Below are 12,844 nucleotides of genomic sequence, written 5' to 3'. Positions count from 1 at the left end.
GCTATTAGAATATTTTTATGTTCTTCAAAAGACAAAAATATACTATTTGATAGAATCTACTTGTTCATTTAAGCACTAAAGGTATAATCATCATGTTTATTTTATTATTGAAGCCATATATATTTCCAATCCTATCCAGAAGTTTTTTTTCCACTAATATATTTTCTAGTATAGTGTGCCTAATTAAGGTGATTTTGAGAGAATGTGATGTTTACATATCTGCAATTTTTTTTTTTTAAGAATAAAATATGTTGGGGTGGCTCAGCATTTGAGCATCTGCCTTCAGCTCAGGGCATGATCACGGAGTGCCGGGATCAAGTCCCACATCTGGCTTCCTGCATGGAGCCTGCTTCTCGCTCTGCCTATGTCTCTACCTCTCTCTCTGTGTGCCTTTCATGAATAAATAAATAAAATCTTAAAAAAATAATAGTAATATATATTGGAGTGCACTCTAACACATGCTCTGATTTGGGAAACTATTTATACTTACATAATGTGTAATGTGTTATTAGTTAAAATGATACACAGGAGCCATAAAAGGTTTTTTATTTCCTTTGTATTTCAATTAGTTCTTAAGAATGCTTGGATTTTTAAAAAAATATTAATTATAGTAACCAACATCTAATATCTGACATGCTTTGTTTTAAACTCTTATGTGGATTATCCCTTCTCCCTCAAAATTATTACCTTCAATTCAAATGTGATTGTAAGCTATTTGAGACAGAAAACAAAAGAAAGATCACATAGGAAATGTAATATAACTTTTCTCACTAATGAAGATGGATGTAAGTGTTATGGTGGCTAAAAATATGACAACAAGGTTGCTTATTCCCAACATGCCACCTGAGGGAAAATTTAAGTTTACAAGGAGGCAATTAATATGACAGATTTGAGATATTTGATAGATTAGCAACACTAAGTTGATGATTTTTCATTAAAGTTTGTCTTCCACATATCAAGTAACTCCATAGATGGTAGTTAAGTATAGGTCCAATGGCTAGAGGTAGAGAGGGAAACACTGGAATGGGGGAATGAGTTTTCCCTCCATAATAATAAGATAAACTAATAATTCAGCTCTATAGGTAGGCCAGGATCTGTGTGAAGTCCTTTACTTACTTTATTTCATTTCACCTTTAAAACATTCTATTTTAAATGAGAAAATTGAGATAGATAAAGTTAATTTCATCCTAAGCAAACAAATAACAAATTGCAGAGCCAGGATTCAAACCTTGGTTTTCTTATTTTAAATTCTTATTTGTTTTCTTTCTTTCTCTTTTTCTTTCTCTTTTTCTTCCTTTCTCTTCTTTCTTTCTTGTTTTCTTGTGATGAGTAGTAATTTAGTGAATTGGCTACTACAAAGCTTCTTAAATGGGTTGACTATTGCTTCAACATAATCTGTGCTTTGAGAGAATTAGCATCAATATTTTGATACTTTATCTTATTATTTCAAAAATTTGCCATTATGTTGATAACCACCAAAGATACCAGCATTGTTTACCAGCTGTTCACATTATAGCTTTGGCTCAAATTTGAGAAACTGAATTGGAAACTCAAAACAATGTAGATAATTCTTCTACTATGATTCCTGCAATAAAGAGATTTAGGGCTCATTTACCATCTAATATTCAAATAATTCCAAGTCAAAATCAAATGCCATGAATCCTTTCTTCAAAACAAAGCACAAAGTAAATAGAACAGTGATGATCTGAATTTTTGCCTTAACAAAATTAAGATACCCTTCATGGCTAAATTTATTATAGATTTGAAAATCTAAATAAAACAACTAACTAAAGAAATTCTAATATAAAGATCTCATACTTGATTTATATTTTATATTTATGCATTTCAGATTCAAGCTATGAATACATTGGATTGTTGTAGAATTTTGTGTAAGAATTCCATTCATGAACTGTAGGGGCAATTTCATAATGAACTTTCGCTACCTCTTGTAAGGTGCCTTTTCATTTTTCTGTGACTAGTTGATAATATTTTATTTACATAGTATACTATGCCTGGTGGTGTAGGCTTATATGTGTGTTTAATCTGAAGATTTATGAAATTCCTATGGTGGACTGGTTTTGGGTCTTGGTTAGGTTGTACACTTACAGAGACTTGTTTCATAATCTTTAAGCAAAACTTGATATAGCAAAAAGAAAAATAGAAAATATTAAATAAAATGGTATACTTTATATTAATCATTGATTATATTCCAAACTAAAAGACAAAATTACTTATTTTGATTATAATATATATCTTACAACTTAGCCATTAATGTCAGGAATCATTTTTCAATAGCCCTAAAGAAAGAAAAAGGGGGAATGTGTTATGTAGTGATTTTCTTTTCTCTGAAGTACTCTTTTCTTTGAAATATAGTATGTTAAATGAAGAAGCATAGCACCAGTGCTTAGTGAACTCTTGATATGTATCATTCTCATTTAGCTATGTATAATTTTCCTCTTAGGGAGAATGAGAACAGAAAACTTTTTTTTTTTTGCATGTGAATTATTTAAGACACTTTTTTCTTCTGCTATAAATAGCCCTAAACCAAAGTTAGTGGCCTGGGAAAAGGAGCTCTAGAGTTTGGAAAACTGTAAACTTGTGTCTGCTGAAAGCAGAAAAGCCAGTATTAAAACATTTAAACTGTCCATGGGATGTTGAAACAAGACTACACCTAGTTTGGTCAACTATAAACTGTTATATATTACGAATGCTGCAGTTCATGAATTAGACATGCAAAACTCCACAAATAGCAAAGAATCAAGGATTTGCCACAACCATCCTATATCCCACCACATATTGTACCACCAAACTACTGATCTGTTGCATATGCTTATTTATATCTGGACTATATCTTAGGAGATTTGATGAAGTTGAAATTGATTCTGCAATCTCCATTTCAAACTGAAGTGTTTGGGCTGATGCCATATTCTGGACTACCTGCAGGAAGTGGATGAGGAATATATACTTAAATGCTCAATTTATTACTCAGTATACCGGGGCTTGCTGGAAGAAAATAGGTGCCTAATATATGGGATCATCACTGTACAAAACCTCAGCTTTATAATTTTAGAAATTGAATTTAAGAGCCTACTTATTTACTAAAGCTTCTGTTCACATTTATCAAAATAAGGTGATTTAATAAAGAGGAAACAGAACAGGCTTTCTTGTGTGTAGGTGTGGGTGTGGGTGTGTGTGTGCACTTACCTGTGTATGCGATTCCTAGGAGTCTATATTAACACACAAACGCACACTTGGCCATGGGCAAATGGTTAAACTTTGAAGCTGAATTCTTCCTTCCTGCTCCATTGTCCTCCTGTGGCTACAAGGTAAGCCAGTGCTTATATCTGTCCTCTCTGAGGCATCTGTCTCTCCTTAAGATTCCGTACTACTTGGTAGCTCTGTGATATATAATAATGTGGATTATCCAACTTTTTCCTGTCAAAGTGCAAGAGATACTCTTTCCACCTTTCTACATGGGGAGATATTAGGAAAGTCAGGAATCACATCGTTTCAATCTAATTTCCTCCAAGTTTCCTTGAAAGCCACAGGCTATGTATATTTGGTTTCTCACTGTAATCTAACATAGCAAATTGACAGAGCCATGCATTTATTCAGAAAGATACTATATTTATTTGTTTAATAACACATTATTATACAGTCTATTAATATGGTTGTAAATTGTTGTCTTGACAGTATCCCTATGAACGGAATCTCTTACCTTACACCTTATTTTTTCACCACTATTGAACTTTTAGTATGTTTCCAACACAGCATCCTTTTCAAGTTAATTCCCTGTTTCAGTTAACAACTGATGCCAAATAAAACACCATAAAACTCAGTGGTTTGAAAGAGCAACAATTTAATATTTGTTTCACTTCTTTTGTGTGAATTTGATGGGTCCTTTGCTCCATGTGTCGGCTGGGTCATCCATATGGCTACATGTAAATGAGAGAAGGGCTGGATTCTCAATTTTCTTCCATGGGTCCCTCTCTCTTCTTTTGATATCTTACACTTAGCGGGCTCTATGGAGCTTATCTATACAGGAGGGTTGTCTGGACTTCCATAATATTCTGTCTGGGTAGCAAATATTACATTCCAAATCATGTAAATGTGCATGTCTTGTCAGTTTGCACTACCAACTAACTAAGTAGCATAAACCGGGTGACTTAAACAAAACAACTACTAACTAAGTAGTATAAACCGGGTGACTTAAACAAAAGAAATTTATTTATTGTGGTTCTGGAGGCTAGAAGTCCAAGATCTAGCCAATTCACTCTCTGTGGAGAGCCCTGTCTTCCTGATATGCAAAAGGCTGCATTCTTTCTCCACCTTCACATGGCTTTTCCTTGGTGTTTGTACGCAGAGAGAGACAGTTTAATGTTTCAACATATGAACTTGGATAGGGATGCAAACTTCCCAAACAGTGCATGTAAACTTTTGCTGACATCATGTTGCTAAGACCTCACTGGTTATATTTAGAAGCCATGTAGCTGAGGTCAGATCAATGTGGGCAGGACTCCACAAGGGTGTGAAAGAAGGACAACCATGGTTCATTGAGACTTGCAATGTGACTTCCCAGCTTACTGCTACTGAAAATGAAGACCATGCCTTCTTTGCTTAGATCATTACTGCTTTTCAGGAAGATTTATCTTGTCACCTCCATGAAAAAGTCTTCTTTAATCAATGTTATTAAAGATCCCTCTTCTTTGTCCCCATTCCTTAGTATAGTCAGACTAGCACAAAGAGTGGTACCCAGTAGTCTCTGGAATGAATGAACTCTAAAGCCAACATTTTTAATAAAATTATGAGAATAATAAATATAGAGATTGAAAACAATGTCTCATGCTTTTGTGTTTTTTTTTCTATTCACACCTTGCCAGTATCCATGTGCTCATAAAAGGGGTGAGAGCAAATTACAGTAATTCTTGCATTCATAATATTCCACTCACTTGAAGAAGAGATCTCAGAATCAGTTTATTCTATCCATTTAAAAAACTATCTGTAAAAATACCTAAAGACATTCTTCATTTGGACAATGTGTAAAGACTATAGATGCGTATGTTCAGAAACATACACATAATGTACAGGTAACACCACAGTGTGAGCCTGATGCTAACCCTTGGTGCCTCTTAATAAGGGTTAGGTGATACTTCTACAAAGTTAGTGTATCTATTACTGACTATAGCCTTTTGTTCTCATTATATTACATACTATATTCCTCTTCTACATTTCATTCTAATCTGATATCTTCTGCTATTGCACTTAATAATCTAATTATGCTGGGCTTTTCCTTTTATTTCCCACCAGTCTTAATATGCAGAAATTTTCTGACTTACTTGCTCAGAATTCAGCAACAGTATACTTATTTTTCTCATCTTACGGTTGCTGCTTTTATCTGTATATTAGTCAGCATTTGAGATGACGTGACTTTCTGTGTGCTACTTTGGAATACAAATGTATTCTTCAGATGCCCTCTGCCTGTGAATGCCCTTGGCAAGTTGCCTGGCATTACTACAAATGATGGGGCATTTGGGGAAGGCAGTGGGGTTCATAAACACGCTGGCCTTTAAGTAACTAAAAAAAATAACCGACAGATGGATTATTGCATGTAGAAGAACATGACTCAAAAGGCTTCTCATATTTGGCTGTTTTCTGAATCTCAAAATTTAAAGCGTACTTGCCTCTTCATATTACTTTCACCGCCCATTTCCTCCTATCTTGTGGCAACCTCTCACCTTCAGTAAAAATTGCTACTTGCCAACAGAAAGTTACCTCTCTAAGCTTGCATGATTTAATGCTCTCATCATGTGGATTGTGATATCCTGCAATGGTCTTTATTTGAATAAAATTCTGTTTGGAGACATTCTAAGCAGCATAGTAGAAGATTTTTTTTTTAATTTTTAAAATTTTTTATAATAAATTTATTTTTTATTGGTGTTCAATTTGCCAACATACAGAATAACACCCAGTGCTCATCCCGTATAGTGCCCCCCTCAGTGCCCATCACCCATTCACCCCCACCCCCGCCCTCCTCCCCTTCCACCACCCCTAATTCGTTTCCCAGAGTTAGGAGTCTTCATGTTCTGTCTCTCTTTCTGATATTTCCTACCCATTTCTTCTCCCTTCCCTTCTATTCCCTTTCACTATTATTTATATTCCCCAAATGAATGAGACCATATAATGTTTGTCCTTCTCCAATTGATTTATTTCACTCAGCATAATACCCTCCAGTTCCATCCACATTGAAGCAAATGGTGGGTAGATTTTTATTTTAATGACTGATCAATACATATAGAAATTCCTGGAATAATTATATCATCCTCCATCTGTGAAGAAGTGGTTACATCACTGTAATCCAGATGTCTGCTCCCTCTTTTCTATACTCACGTTCCTCAATGTATTTGAGGAAAAGAGACCAGCCTTTGTAATGTCCTGAATTATTCTCAAGCTGCATCCTCATTATAGTGCTTTAGCTCAGTGGGAGATAACTGTTCACCTTGATGATGGTCATCAACCAAAACCTTCAGGATCCACTTTCCCTATGGATGAAAGGATGTTACATATGCATAAACATCAGAAATAGAGGGCTGAATACAGAACCTTCCACTAGTCCTCTTACTGCCTTATGCCTTTATGCCCCAAGTCACCACAATTATGAGTGTCAGACTTACTGAGAGTTCAGAGAATTGGAGTTTACAGGCAATGCAGCAAATTAAAATTGCCTATTAAACATCTGGAAATCTCCTTAGATTCCAACTGTCAGCAAATCACCTTATCGCTAAATTTAATTACAGCTTTTAAAGGTTTCTACTCTATTTTAAAATTCACCTTTCTAATGGACTCTTCCAGGGATTGTTTTTGAGGTGGAATAAAAGTATTTTCTTTAAAAAAAAAGTATTTTCTTTAGAAAAAAGGTTTTAGTTTTTCAAACAATTGTACAGATGTTTCATTTGTTTATTTAGTGGGTAAAAGAATCCCCAAAGACCTTATTCAGAGTTATATGTGTAGATAGAGCAAGAGTTATTTGGATACATAGAGTAATAAGTTCAGTCTTTAGTGTTATTTTTTTTTGCAATAATATAAAAAATCATATAGTATTATTTCATGGGAATAATTTCCTTCCACTTAATATTATTTTTATATACAGAATATAGTATTTTTATTTCCTGGAGAAAAGAAATATTTTTCTCAAAAATATATTTTAGTTATTTCTTTAGAAAATTTAAGTTGTGTAAACATTTGAATAACTCAGACATTACACATTAATTATTATCTTCAATAAATGCAATTTATTTACTGTTTTATATTTAAGAGAGTACTTATTTTTAAAAATATATATCGTAAAAGGCCATAACCTTTAGGAATTGGGAATTGTTCTGAAAATACTTGTCTGATCTTTTTTTTGCCTGACATTTTTAAAGTAAAGTATATTCTATGGATTATATGGATTTTCAGTAGTGTCACAAACTCCCAAGGCTTTAATCGTATTCATTAAAACAAAAAGCTAAGAGCTAGAGAATAATATTAATCTGATTATGTGGCATCCCAATTCCAACCTCTTTATTTCCAGACCAGAGGTAAATGATGACTTAAATTCCATGCTCATAATTCCTTGCTTCATTTCCTAAAAACTGTGGAATTGTGTGTGTAGCTTCTTCTAATTTGATAAATATATCATGATGCATATAGATCTTTAGCTTTTAATTATTTCACTGATATTATATTGTTGCAAGTCATTGGAGTTCATTTCTTAGTTTTTAAACAGCTTTAGTGAAGTATGTTTGAAATGTAGAAAATATATATATTTAATGTATGTCAAACTTGATGAATTTGGGAATAAGTATACACTCATATAACCTTGTCACCACAAAGCCATAGATGTACTCATCAGCTCCCCAAATTTCCTCCTGTTGCCATTATTATTATTATAACTATTATTAATATTGTTGGATAAGAATACTTAATGTAAGAACCACCTTATTAGAAACTTTAAGTATACAGAGCAGTATTATTAGCCACAGCCACTATGCTATATAGATCTCCAGAGCTTATTTCTTTTGCATAAATATAATTTTGTACTCTTCACCTATCACATCATTTCCTACCACCCATCATTTGATGTCATCATTTGACTCTGCTTCTATGAGTTTGCTTATTCTATATTTCTCATATAAATGATATCATGCAATATTTGTCCTTCTATGGTTGGCTTGTTTTACTTAGTATAACATCCTCCAGGTCCCTCCATGTGGTCACAAATGGCAGTTCATTCTTTTTTAAGACTGATTACTCCATTGCATGTGTATATCACATTTTTAATCCATTTATCTACTGATAGACACTAAGGTTGTTTTTATATTTTGGCTATTGTTCATAGTGCTGCAACGAACAGAGAAATGCAGGTATTTCTTCAAGATCCTGCTTTTAATTCCTTTGGATAAATATCTACATGTGGGATTACTGGACCTTATGGTATTTCTATTTTTAATTTTTTGACAAACTTCCATACTATTTTCCATAGCTGTTGTTCTAGTTTACAGATCTACCAACAGCATACTAAGCTTTATTTCTCTCCTTGCCAACACTCTCTCTCATCTTTCTGATAATAGCCATCTCAACAGGTATGAGTTGATACCTCACTATTGTTTTGATTTGTATTTCCCTGATGGTTAGTATATTGAGCACCCTTTCACATGCCTGTGAGCAATTTGTATGACTTCTTTGGAGAAATATCTATTCAGGTCCTTTGTCCGTTAAAATCAGGTTGTTTGTCTTGTCTTTTTGCTATTGACTTCTATAAGTTACTTATTATTTTAGGTATAAACCTCTTTTCAGATATGTGGTTTGCAATATTTGAAATCTGGTTTAAAGCAAATTACAAATTAGCAAAAAACTTGTACCCATGAATTGTCTTCCAGTTATGGAAATAAACAAAAGTAACAGCAGAAGGTCTTTCTCTTCATGCACCCTCTACAGCAGTGGGAGAGACAGGCAATTGGCAAGTGAAAATACAACATGTAATATAGTTACAGGTTGTGGTAAGTATAGAGAAAGAAATCGATGATACTGGAAGTCATTGAAGGAAGCTGTTTTAGATAGGATGATCATCGATGTTACCGTTGGAAATAGAATATTTGAATTGAGTCCTTGCAGTTGATCTGACAGTTACTGTTTCTCTCACTTGGAAACCCCTCTGATTTGGAATTGCGTATCCAACAATTCATATGTATTGAGGGTTGTTATTAGCACCTGAGAACAAGGCAAATAATATAAGACTAATGAAAGCAGTTCTTGGTATTTCCTGTTCTATAGGTCTTGATTTGGGAAAGGTTGTGAACTCTAGTTTTGGAGAATCAAGTTGTTTTTCTGAGGTTATTAGAATACCTACATCTTGAATTAGAAGTAGCAGAAACAGAATTTTCTCTTATATATGATATTATGGCATGTAGCTATGAAGCCTGGAGATGCTGTAGCCATTTGTAAACATGTTGAGATCAAAGCCACTCAAAGACATGTTGAGAAGTAACCCTAAGGGAATCACAGCAAAATAGAGCTAATGCCACTGGATTTAAATTACCTAAAGTCTGTATTCCATCTGGACTCGCAGTACATGGGCCAATACATATTCTTATTTTATAGGCCATTTTGAATAAAGCTTATACTATCTGCAGGGGAAACATTAAATGACAGAGACTTTAAGGAGAAAAATTAGACAATATTGTGAAGAGCTGGAGGAAGAATAATAGCATTAGAGAAAACAGAATGCAAATGCTCTAAATTCAAAAACACCTTGGCATGTTCAAAGAAAAAAGAATCTCCCAGTGGTAGAGCATAACAGGTAAAGAGAGATGTGGGATTACATGGGGTTGGAGAGCATGTTGCCACTTTATACAAGCAAGATTTTGTAATCTATGATAAAGAGCTTAGATTTTATCAATGATAAATCATAGTGGGTTTTTTTTTTTGTTTTTTTTGTGTTTGTTTTTTTTATTTGTTTTTGTTTTAATAGATTGGTCCTATTGCTTTGTGAATAATCTATAGATTATAGAGAAGTGAAAAATAACTTGAAGCATAAAATAACTGAAGAAAATGATAAATTTGGAGAATAATAGATGATAGTGACTTGGGTTAAAGTTAGTGCCAGTGGAAATGAATAGAAATGATAAGAATCAAGATATATACTGGACACAGAAGGAGCAGAACTTTACAAAGAAGTAGACGTGAGAGGAAAAGGAATGGAAAGAATCTCTTTATGAACTATCAGGAGGGTTGGTGGTGCCATTTTCAACTGTGGGAAGCAGGAACCTTGTTTTGGATACATTACCTTTGTGATTTTCCTCACAGTTTCATCTGACTGTGAAGATGAAAAAAAAAAGTGTGCAACTAAATTGAGGGATATTGTCTAACGATGCATTTGAGAAATGCCAGTTTTTAACACTATTTCAAGCTATGGCATTTGCAGCAATCTCATAAGGAAAGATTTTTGGACAAAGCAAAGGAGTTGTTCCAGGATATTCCTTGAAGAGCTTCAGTGTACAGAATTAAGAATAGATGAAAAATCTAATAATGGGGGCAAAATAGATGTCATTATGAGAGGATGAACACTAGAAGTGTATGGTTCCAAATGAAGAGGACTTTCAATAGAATGAAGTGACCACTAATATTAAAAGCTGCAGACAATTCTAAGAAGCTAAAGAGATATTTATATGTAGTACTGTGGAAGTTGTTTGGTACCTGGAATAGAGAATTTTAGTGATAAGAGGCAAATAAGAAAGAGAGAGAGACTAGTGTATGTTTTTGTTTGTTTGTTTGTTTTAAGCAATAAATGTATGTAAAAAAAAGTAGAGACTGCCAGTACAGAAAATTTATTTGAAAATTGTCTGGAATGGGAGCCAAATTAATAAGTAACAGGAGATATGTGGGATGAAATTTTTCTGTTTTGTTTTCAAAGATGAGAGTTAATAGAGTATAATGGCATGTTTATAAGAATATTGGTGTATGGAAGCGATTGGCTACACGTGGGGACAGAGGAGCTGAGGGAGGGGGTCACTGGGAAAATAGGAGTGGCTGAGATCAAGCTCAAAAGGGCTGGTCCCATTGTAACAAGAGGGATTGCAGAGAAACCGAGTAAAGAAACAAGTAGGTATTTTTGCAAATGATGTTAGGAATATCTGGATAAGTCTATCTGATAGCTCCTTTAATCAAATATGAGGGAGATAAAAAAAATTAAAAAAAAAACAAATATGAGGGAGATTGTTGAAATATATGTAACTGGAAATTTGAAAAAAAACAAAGAAGTAATAACATAGATATATCAGATCATAGGAAAATCAGCATATCAGGAAGCCAATGTAGAATTGATGTTCAGATAATGAATTTAAAATAAAATCACTGGAACCTAGTTGTGAGAACTACTTCACAAAGATCATCCCCTAAGGCAAATTTATGGAGAATGCATAAAAAATTTTATCCAGGATTAGAGTTTCATCTTGTGAATAAAATGGGAAAGACTTGAGAGATGAAAGAAAGGGAGAGAGATAAAGAGAGGATATTTGCAAGGGCATGCTTAGAATTATGTGCTCTGAAATCTAAACTTGATAAGAAAGAGAATGAAAACAAAAGTAAAGCACTAGATACTAAAAGGATATGGAGCAAATTCAACTGAAGTCCCAATAAGGTTAATTACTTGTCAGGGGGCTCCAGAGAGTACTGAGATGATGATCAGAAAACTGGAGCTTGAAATTATTTCAGAAGTGATGTAGTTTTGGGGGAGAAAGCAAAGTATTGGGTGTTATCACAGTAATGGAAATATTTTTGTGGTTAAGGAGTTAATCTTTATTCCTCCAACGTCTTTACTTCACACTCCTTTTCATTGTATAATATTCCATTGTATGGTCTTACCATAATTAACTTCACTAATTCACTATTTTGGTGCTTCTAGATTTTTTCCTATCACACACAATGTAACTTTTGTTATAATATCATGACAATTTGCTATTTTATCTAAAAGAAATATTTTAAAAGATATTTTAGCTGTACATTTTGGTTTCCAAGAATGTCCTCTAGACGATTGAATCAAATTATACTCCCCCAAATATTATATTAGGTTTCTCTAGACTCTCACTTTCAAGGAGTATTACAAAATTTTAAAATATTCCAACTGAAAAGTGATACATCACTTTGTTTCAATTTGTGTATCCTCAATCATGAAAGAGTTGAGGTATTTGCTCTCTTTTTACAGTGAGATTGTTCATAATCTTTGTCCATTTAGTCTTTAAGTTATTCTTCATTTACTTATAAATATGATTTTTAAAAGATTTTATCTATTTGTTTTAGAGAGAGAGTGTGAGTGGGGGGAGGGGCAGAGGAGGAGGGAGAGGGACAAGCCAACTCTGAACTGAACTCAGAGTCCCAGTGGGGCTCAGTCCTAGGACCCATGAGATCATGACCTGAGCCGAAATCAGGAGTCGCGCTTAACTGATTGAGCCACCCAGGAGCCCTTATTCTTAATTTTCTTATTGATTTTTAAGTGTATTCGGATAGTTTTCATTTTCAATATACACTGTTGGCAACACTGAAATGTTGTCAGAACTTAGAACTTTATGGTTTAGGATTTAGATGAGCATTCATTTTTGTATACCATCACTTGCATTAGATAATTTCAATCCTTATGTTTTCCTATCCGATAATAAAATATATTCTACCACCATTAAGGTTAGTCTCTTTGACATTTAAAATTCTCAGACAATGCACGCTCTTCTATATATGGTTACCAAATAAAAATAATATTTTATGTAAAATGACCCTACCTCTAACGACATTTTCTTGGTATGGGGGAGAAATT

General features: G+C 33.7%; 1 long non-coding RNA gene across 9 annotated transcripts in view; it reads right to left on the bottom strand.

The window, feature by feature from the left end:
• Nucleotides 1–6,183: 6,183 nt before the first annotated feature.
• LOC112662360 (uncharacterized) overlaps nt 6,184–12,844 on the bottom strand; it is a 128,346-nt gene continuing 121,685 nt past the window's right edge. For 7 of the 9 annotated variants that reach the window (XR_003138452.3, XR_004804494.2, XR_007401911.1 and 4 more), the window contains 2 exons: nt 8,901–9,249; nt 6,184–6,539 (listed from right to left, as the gene is read on the bottom strand). This is a non-coding gene — a long non-coding RNA (uncharacterized LOC112662360). The remainder of the gene's footprint in view (nt 6,540–8,900; nt 9,250–12,844) is intronic. The other 2 variants (XR_003138450.3, XR_003138453.3) reach the window with 2 other exon arrangements.

The sequence above is a fragment of the Canis lupus genome, chromosome 13, assembly GCF_003254725.2.
Source record: "Canis lupus dingo isolate Sandy chromosome 13, ASM325472v2, whole genome shotgun sequence".
Lineage (NCBI taxonomy): Eukaryota > Metazoa > Chordata > Mammalia > Carnivora > Canidae > Canis > Canis lupus.
This window is presented reverse-complemented; position numbering and strand designations above follow the sequence as displayed.